We start from the raw sequence: 10,425 nt of genomic DNA, 5'->3' as shown, positions 1-10,425 counted from the left end.
TAGAAATGATAGCAAAAGGTTTTTTGAAATTTCTTGTGTATGTGAACACGTTTTATTAAATAAGGTCTCTTCTACGTTATTGTTAGCATCCCATTAACATAATTTTTATTGATTTCAGCAGACCTTTATAGGAAAATCCAAATTCAATGAAACTGATGATTCTATAATTAAAATTTAGAATTAATGAAAATTCAGGATTGATAAAAGAAATAAAAATCACAATGAGGGAAATATTTTTAGAATTTAACAAATAAATATTTCAGAATTTGTGGAAAGCCTTCAATTATTTTGGAGCCTTGTTTGATGTGAGGCTCTGGGCTCAGCAGTTATTTTCTTTCCTGTGAAGATGCAACTATCCGGGAAATTGCCCCGCATCTGATAAGGGGCCACTACCGGGAATGCCCATTATGGGAAGCTTCACTGTATAAGGGATTGGAGGAAAATAATTCTTCATATCCTGTGAAAGAATCCTGGGATTATTTTTGCACCAGGCCTTCATCTGATAAGGGCCACCTTGGTTGTCCTTTGGATGTTAACGAATGGGAAAGATTTTTTCCGTTACAGGTTAATAGCTGGGGTGTATAGGATGTCTACATAACTTTGAATGATTTTGTTGAGTAATTACTTATATGCTACAAAAGCACATAGATTTATTTTGAAACATTTCCATACAGCATGAATATATTCATGAGGAAAATCTAAAAATTATGTAAAATTCCAAGAAAAATATATATTTATCCAAATTCAGTTGTGGTGGTTCAGTTACATACATTTTCATTTGACTTCATTGATTACATTTCTTTCGTCTATTTTTTTTTTTTTTTGGAGATACATAACACTGCCAAGAGTACAGGTCTACTTTTTCTGGGCTAGAGTTTACTGATATTTAAATTCTTATGGTATCTTTTTTAATGTAAAAAAAAGTGCCATAAAAATTGAGTAAAATATGGCATATAATTTTATGTGGTTCCCAATATTTATGACGTAAAGTTTGAAATATTTTATGGTTACTTTGAAAGAAGTTGATGAAATAGTCATGTACAAAAGAACTAGTTTTTACACTTCAATAGTTTGTAATTCAGTAACATTGTGCGCTATGCCACTAGTCAGTTTATTTATTTACTTTTTAATATGAAAAATGGATAGCTATGATAAAAGAAAATTATATCGATAGGGCAGTTAACAATATATTTAAAAGAAAATTCACGATCGTGATTTATTCTTTTAATGTGTAGTTTTTATAGCTGCCAATCTTCTATTTTTTTTCTTCCAATCTATTATACAAACATTTCTTGAACTTCAATCTCTGAAAAAGGAATTAAAAATCTTTAAATTATAGTAGATATAATAAAATAGTATTTGTAATCTCAAATTGATTTCTAACCACTAAATTTTCTCATACATGAAAATGGCTGCTAATATGGAAATTATTACAAATATTTTCATTATCTGAATGATAAAATATCTGTGTCAATTTTTTTTTTCTGGGAAGAGGTATTTGAATAATTTTTGTTAAAGAAGATCGGCAGCCATGAAAATAATTTTTTTTTTTCACTTTTCCTACGAAATTTTATAATCTTTGTATTTTGACATGACTATTATGAGCTACTTATTTTCTCATATAAATTGCATTTACATTTATTCATTGTTTCAATTTAGTATCATCTTTATTTCTTTATTATTTTTGTCTGTATTATTTGATGTTTTTTTTAAAATCATTTTCACTGAAACAAAATGAATTCTATGCACGATTAGTGCATTTCTAATTTTAGATTGGTTTATAGATGAATTTGTGTGGAAGAGTTGTTTTTTTATCTCTTCTACGCCTGCAGATTTTTTTTTTTTTTTTTTTTTGAATATCAATTGCTGTTTCAATTTATTTTTAACATTATTTGTTGCTTTTTATTGTATATTGATTGTTGTATTGTTTAAGTATAGAGTTGTTGCTTTTTTTAGATTTATGTTGAAGATATGATATGCTTGATGTGCAAAAGCTTATGTTTCTTCACTAGAGCGAATATTCAGAAATGTTTTATGTATTTCTGATAATTTTGACATTGTTTGTGTCATGCAGGGTGTCACAAATGAGCAAGCGACATAAGTATTGAAACTATTGCGAAACAATCATAGAAATGTAAAGAATATTTTGTGTAAAATTTGAGTGTTTGTACATGTATGTCTTCCCACCTATTCTGGTTTGGCTCTCCCTATTATTGTAGTTTCCAAATATACACCTTATAGAAAGAGCTGGGGGCATATAAGTTTTGCATGTCAGAGTCAGGGAAAAAACACAATGCATTTATGTTTATATATTGATGCTCTTCAATGTGCCAGTCAATAGAATGTCACTAATGATAGACTCGTGTTATGGTCCTTAGCTGTGAATTGAAACATTTTCATTGAAACAATTTCATATGCTGTGAATTGAAACGACTGAGCTGGTTTCAGTCTCATTCGTAAATTTCTTCAAATATTCTTCACAGAAAACAAGCATTTTAAATAATCAATACAATTATATTTCATTCTTTTAGCTCTTTTGTTTTTTAACTGTCAGTTTTTGACATTGTCATAGTCATTGACTAAATATTTTAAATTAGACATATTAATGGTTTTTTCAATTATAAATCAATGTCAGTTGTTGAGGTCATTAGAGAATAACATGTTTAGTTATTATAACTATTCAGTGTCAGTTTTATTCAAAAGACAGCACAATATAGATTTATTGAGGTTCTATACAATTAGGGGTTAACTTAATTGAAAGTTCAAGAGATTTTTGGAAAAAAGATGTGCTTTTTCAAATGTGATTATAATTTTTATTTTTCATCTCATTGGCACTCAAATTTCTTTCCTAAAAATCTGAACCATGCGATCATTGATTATAAATTAAAATACTATTAATTTGTCAGTTTTTGATGATATTTCAGAGATTTTAAATCTCTTTTGCTTGTATTCAAACAAACATAGAACAATTACACTGTTAGAGTCGTAAGTGGTGATACATTAAAAAACTAGACTTAAAACTGTATGTAATGCTAGGAAAAAAATGAAGGGGGATAATTTTTTTTTTTTTTTTGGGAGGGAGAACTTTTGGGATGTTAAGCTTAATTGTATGAATCCACTGGAAGCAGTAATTTTCTCACATTTTGGGAAGTAAGGAGTCTGATAGATAAGATCCTCTTCTTGGCTATCCTTATCCTTCTTGACTAGAAGGATAAACAGCATGCTAAAAAGAATATATTGCAGTAAGTTATCCTTAAAATGAAGTTTCCCAAAATCATTATTACCTATTTTTTTAGCAATTTTTGTAACCCCTTTGGAATTTTTTTTTGAACTTAAGCTCAAATATTTATCATAATTAAACCAGTGATCAATTTTATGCATATCCTAACTTTTAATATCAAATAATTAGTTATACATATTCCTTTACATCTGTTTATATACTATATTTATAATTTGAAAATCATGTATTTATTATTCTGAGTGTCATTTTTTTTTTTTACATTCTCAATAATTATAAATATTATGCAATTTTTCTAGTTTTGTCAAGTAGATTTAAGTTATCTGATTTTCACTGAACTTGAATGTATAAGCTCATGGTATAAAACATGCGACACAAAGAGTTTATTCCAGGGGTATTTTTGCTGAACCAGAAATATAATATGTATAAATATCTATATTGGAAAGCCTTGTGTCTCTCTCCTCTTTCCTGAAGCTTTGCGAGAGAAACTAAAAACGAATAAAAAATTTAAAAATTCCTCTCTCTGTATATGTGACATACGATTATTTTTATGATGAATTTTCAAGGAAAAAACAATGTAGAGATATTCTTACTGCCTCTCAATGTGTGTATAGGTGAAAATCTTCTTGCTGATATTTTTATACTCTTCGTAGTAAGCATCCCATAAATGGTCATTTACTGAATAGATTAGGCTTTTTCCTCTTTCAGTTTGTGGTGCTATAATGTCAGAGTTTAGAAGGTTTGTTTCAAGTGATAGTCAACTTATTATCGCTCTTGATTTCATGTAAATTCATTCTGCTCTGATCGAATGAAATATTTCATATTTGAAAAGAAATGTTTTGTATTTTTTTTTAACCAAGTGTAAAATTAGAAAAAAATATAATTTTATTATGTTCATGCATCTGTGTTCAAGATATTAACAATTGGATGGTCTTTTGTTGTTGTAATATCCTCATGAGTTTTTTCAGTTTTTCCATAATTATTTTTTTGTCCAATGAATTTACATTAATTCAATGTTTACTGTATTTGAATTTTTCTGATGTATAATGTCTTCATTGACCGGTGCTAGTTCATTTTAGCTTGTTTTCATAAATAATTGTGTGCATTTTTAGCTTTTAATATTAAAATTTATTGGATTTATATGAAATTTATTTTCAAAAATACAATTTACCCGGACATATTGGTTCTTTTTTTTTTTTTAAAGTTTGGCGCAATAATTATTTTCAGATGCATTCACTCTTTTTAATTGAAAATTAAATTCATATTTTACATTTGTTTTGAATTATTCACATATGAAATCAATTCAATTTTTTCTGGTGACGTAATGAGTGTGTGTGTGTTATGAATGAGAAGTGCCGTTATATAAGTATTGTATTCATTTTAATGATGGATGTCTTCCTTTTTGAAGATTATAAGCCTATTTTCTTTGAAATCAGAATTTCTAAGATATGTCTAGTTATGCATATATTTAGAGTTGGATTTTTTTTGTAACATGTAAATATGTGTGTTGTAAGAAGAAACTTTTGCATTGATGATTATGTTTAATCAGGATTGTGATGAGAAAAACAACAAATACCAACAGAAATTTTTTTTGTAATCTAGATCTTTTAGTGTCATTCAATTATTATATTCGATTTGTGTATAATTTTCTATGTAACCAGTTGCCATTGAGGTATTAATACGGAAAAAACTTCCCTCTATCCTGTTAACATAGTTGATTTTCAAGTGAGTGGCAGAGTATTATGACAATTGAAATCACAATATAATTTGTTATTGTATGAATGGATTAACGATATAAAGATCAGCTGTTAATCATCAATCTTGAGTCTTCTGCACTATGCACATATATCCTTGATGCTTTAGGAAATAAGTAAAAAAACACATAATCATAATATTGTTTATAAACTTATCAATTTAATCATTAGTTTTAAGAGGGGAATAAGTCCAAAAATCAAGTTTTTGTGAAATTGAAAAAAAAAATGAGTGGGGTACATTAACTTCTTTAACCTTACACTTTTTTAAGGTCTACATCTGCCTCTGGTTTTTGTCTTTTTCTAACCACTCATGTGTAGAGTGAAGCTTGGAGATACTTCAGAGTACAAAAAGTAATTTTGACATTTTTGGTCTTTATTTCCTTCTTAAAACTGGAAATTGAATTTTTCATTTCGAAAGTTATGGTTAGTTAACGGCTTCATTCAAACTCAAATTTTCTACTTGCTATCACTAATAATTCACTTCTCAGGATTTTTTGTTTAACTTAGACATGTTTTCATCAAAAAATTTTCCCATTCACTTCTCTAGTCATGCAGTCTGGATATAATGTTATCATGATGTTTGTATTCACATAATTATAAGTTGATGTGTCTATTTACATTTAACATTGTATACTCACCAATTTGTGTGATGGGTAGTTTAGATCAGCTAAATTAGTTTGGATGTTCAGTTGAAAAAAAAGATTATTTTTTCATTTCCATCTCGTGTTTCTAAGTTCATAGCTCAGAAATGAAATCCCTTTTTTCCAATTTTAAGGAAAATATAAATTAAATTAGCAAAGATGTATCATTTCACAGATTTAGGTTTTCATTATGTGCAAACAGCTACATACAAACGCATGGAATAAATCTTTACCAAGACGTATGTAGTGAAAGGGGAAAAAAACCAGTGTTTTCTCCCTCCTCCCACAAGGCATAACTATTATTAGCAATATGCTATGATATTCAAATTTAGGAAAAGTAAAACTTTTAGTAGTGGTTTGAAATACATATCTGAGCAACTGGTTATATCCTGACATAGTGTAAATAAATTTTTTTTTGGCATGTTTTTATTAAATTTAATTTTTTGTGCCATCTATATTGAGAAATAATTATGGAAGTGTACAGATATTTTGTTTCTAGTAAATGTATGGACTCAATAAAAAACATTTTAATTCCTAATATTGTTTATTTTTTTCAATTATTTTTTATAATGAATGGAACAAAGTTGTTTGGCATTCTTGCACTAAATTTATTTAGGCTTGTTTAAAATATTTGTGATTGACTGCTAAATTGAAAGTACTTAAAAAAGAAGAAAAACTGAAACAGCTTTTCATATGCAGGAATTTGGATTCAATATGATGATGATAATGATGAATAATAGGACATGAGTGATGATTGAAGGGTTCAGATGAATAAATGGTCCATATCATTGTCAACTTTTGTCAGTTAACTTTATAGGAGATGTGATTTAAGTTATTGCTGAAAAAGGGAATTTTTTTTCAGCCTGAGAGTAACATAGACCAGTTTTTATTCCGTCTGGAAATGTAACTGAGACACAATGGCGAAATAGACCGTTCCAATTATAAAACTCACAACTGCAGCCGTTTAAAATGGCATAACAAAATATGTAGGTCTCTGTACGAACTAACTTAAGGTACACTGAAGCTATATTGTCACCTTATAATGAAAACCTCGTACATCAAAACTTCAACAATTCCAACTTTAAAGTAGGAGCAAAAAAAAAGGATGGGATGTCCCATTAGATTACAGACAAAGGGTTTTTTTTTCTCTATAGATGGCAGTCCATTGTCAATTTCTTCTTTCAAAAGCTGTAATAAGCGAGATGTTCTCAATCTAAAACTCTCAAAAAGTCGCTTTTTTCTCAGCCAGAGATATCAAGGAAACAGTTATTTTCCGGATATTACGCTGTGGTGAGCTCGGAAAGAAAAGTCATCACGTCTCCGCCGGGACTCGAACCCAGGCCCTCTTGCATACCGGGCAAGCATGCTACCATCTACACCACTGGAGACACATGAATCTGCCTTCCTAATTTCACGCACTGTGTCGTGAGGTGCTGAAGTAGAGGCAGTAGCCTCTCTTAACTTCAGGAAATGGTCTTTTCGAGCTCACCTCAGCGTAATATCCGGAAAATAACTGTTTCCTTGATATCTCTGGCTGAGAAAAAAGCCATCTATATCTCTCTAAACCGTCCCACCCGGGGGCCATTTCCTGAAGTTAAGAGAGGCTACTACTGCCTCTACTTCAGCGCCTCACGACACAGTGCGTGAAATTAGGAAGGCAGATTCATGTGTCTCCAGTGGTGTAGATGGTAGCATGCTTCCCCGGTATGCAAGAGGGCCTGGGTTCGAGTCCCGGCGGAGACGTGATGACTTTTCTTTCCGAGCTCACCTCAGCGTGATATCCGGAAAATAACTGTTTCCTTGATCTCAAAAAGTCATTTTCAAAAAAAAATTATGCATAAGGTTTTCATTATAAAGTGACGACATAGAACATTATTTAGTCAAAAAAAAAAAATGCCCACAAATGTAACATAGACCGTTGTTCATCCAAACCCTTCAATCATTGAAAACGTCAATGTTACTAATGACACAAATTTAGCACAGAACAAGAAACAGTGCTACCCTCAAATTATGAGCAAGAAATGTTTGCTAAAATGTTCTATATGAAACTTGTAGAGACGAAATTCCTTTTATTTTGCATAGAAAATACTGCATTGTAACGTGATAATTGTTTTTTTTGTAAAAGTGCCAATATGCCCAGAGATGTGAAAATAGCGCTTTTTTTTAATGGCAAAATTTGCTTCAAGATGCGAGCAACTTTCGAGAATGAATAGGAGTCAGTAATCGAGCTGCCAATGTCACCTATTCTTCAATCAACACGTGCAATCTGTTTGAAACGATAGGGTCGAATTATGGGCTATATCACGAGCTCACCCAGGTACGGATTAGAGACTCTTAGCACATGGGGGGGGGGGAGACTTCTGATGATTCTGCAAAGCGGTCCTGGTAAGGGTCAAACATAGGGTAAAGATCAGGGCTGTCTTAAGAGTATCATGGGCCCCGGGCCAAGTGGTTTTTCGGAGGTCCTACCTGGTAAATCCTAGAAAATTTCACCCGGATCTCATTTTTGTGAGGCCCCTCTTCTCTTGATGTTCCCGGGTGGGCCCACGCGTTAAGACGGCACTGGTAAAGATCGCAATATAATATACCTGTAGGATCGAGGCTACAGCTAGAGGAGGAACCTCGCCATTCTTCTGTATCCGCCTATGCGTCCATCATAGAGTAATAATAGTAGTAATATCTTTAGTCTGTGGAACACATAGTCTACTTCACCATCAGTATAACCGCACTTCGAAAACACAAATTGTCCTCCTCCGAAAGAAATCTCTGGCTATAGCTCTGAGTAAGAATAGCTCACAGAGAGCAATTGCTCTGTGAGCTTAGTAATAAAACTTGTGAGCAGTAATAATATTACATGTTAACTGAGAAAAAATTACCACTGACTTTTTTCTACAGTTTTTCCCAATAGACTTCAATTTCGAACCCTAAGAATGTGACGGAAAGTTTAATATTGAAAGTTAAACGAAAAAGTTTTTCTGCCCCATTTTACTGCAATTTTTTTATGACCTCGTTTGAGGAAACAAAGTGAATGGCTCGTCGTTAGGCTTAGTTCATAGTTATCTTGTCTTCCCCCTTCCATTTGGTTTTCACACATGGTCTCCAGGACCGCAAGGGGCCATATGACCTTTAGTTAAGAAACTGCTTTTTGTATTCGTAACCTCTACCACTCCCTTAAGGGATTGTTTTTTGCCTATGCGATCACGAGTCCCCTATAAGTGGATCAACTTACTAAACACACAGTTAAATCAAGTCGGAAACGAGTTGAGAGAGAGAAAATCGTTTCAATCACACGAATAATTTCAAAAGAATAAACACTCAATAACCAAAATAAAGTCCATTCGTCTTTGGACAGGGGCTTGTAAGCAGGATCGACATTTGGGGGGGGGGGGGGACAAAGAACTTTTTCAAGAGAAAACTTTCTTGTTACCAACCTTCAAAAAAGCATTTTTGAAGAAAAATTTCGTAAACTCGAAAGTTCGTAAATAGAAAAGACGGGATAGTATATTTTTCGTGACCAGAAGTTTCGTAAAAAGATGCAGTTCGTAAATGGCAGATTCATAAAATCACACGTCAAATCTATATTATACCAGTTGGCTCCCATCATCCACAGAAACTGATTGAAATAGCATATAAAGGGCATTTTCTTTCGGTATTTAAATTTTTTTCCAAAAATATCTAAAAATTTGGTTTGTGAGGGAGAGGGGGGTAACAGGGATTTTGCACCCCTCATCCGCACCTCGCAGACATAACGGTCTGGTTCACAGGCTCTTTTCAAGTGAATTTATAGTGGGGGGGGGGGGAAAGTGATGATGAAAATCATCCTGCCTGGACATGACGAATTCAATACTGGGAGTAGAGTCAGTCACGTGCAAAGTTAACAGCTTTGATAGTTGGTCAAAAACCTGAAATTCTGGTTTTTTGACCAATCACAGTCTTCACGCTGGACGCGCAGCAGTAAGCCTGCTCCTAGGAAAACCTGGCTTTAGAGGAGAAATAAGGAAAAATAAACTTAGAAGAGAACATTTCTTCTCAATGGACCGAAAGAGCACAACAGATCGTACGATATTAAGGTAGTGGGAAATTATCGTAAACCAAGAAGAGATGTGATTGGCTGAAATCGTGTAATCGCGTAGCATTTGCAAAATTAGCTACCGGCACTGGCCAACACCACACTAGAAATAATATTTAGTATTACTATATTTACTATACAGTTGGCCCCCCGTATTCGCGGGGGTTACGTTCCGGAGGTGACCGCGAATACGGGAAATCCGCGAATAACCGAAACCATAGTTTTCTTCTTGTATATCTCGTTTATTGAACATCATGGGAAAGAGCAGGGTGACGCAGAGGATAGAACGAAATGTAAAAGAGGGTGCAACGATTGTTGGCGATGTTTTCTGAAAGAACATTGTGATTTCTGTTTGTCGTGTCTTCTTTATATCATCAAGTATGTTGTAATATGATGACAAGACTTCCCCTACAAATTTTTCTAAATGTGAAGAGCGTACCATGAAAACAATCCATTGCTGATTTGAACGTGCGAAGCCTTTCCAGTATGTTACTCATGGTGAACCAGTGTCTTCTACTTCTTTATCTTGATCTTCATCTGGTACCGCTTCCGTTTCAGGAGCAGTCAATCTGCATTAATTCCTCCTCGGTCAACACCTCTGAATTGCTATTAATTTAGCTGTTCGACTTCCTCTATATCCATATCATTGAACCCACCCACCTGTTTCGCTAACGTGACAGTGTCTTTTATAGTCTCTTCAGTTGGCTCTGTAGAAGTGGTTGT

This window comes from Pholcus phalangioides, unplaced genomic scaffold, assembly GCF_987345545.1.
Source record: "Pholcus phalangioides strain wild (caught in Gottingen) unplaced genomic scaffold, Ppha-v1.0 ptg000013l_1, whole genome shotgun sequence".
In the NCBI taxonomy this organism is placed as follows: domain Eukaryota; kingdom Metazoa; phylum Arthropoda; class Arachnida; order Araneae; family Pholcidae; genus Pholcus; species Pholcus phalangioides.
Note: the sequence above shows the minus strand (reverse complement) of the source record.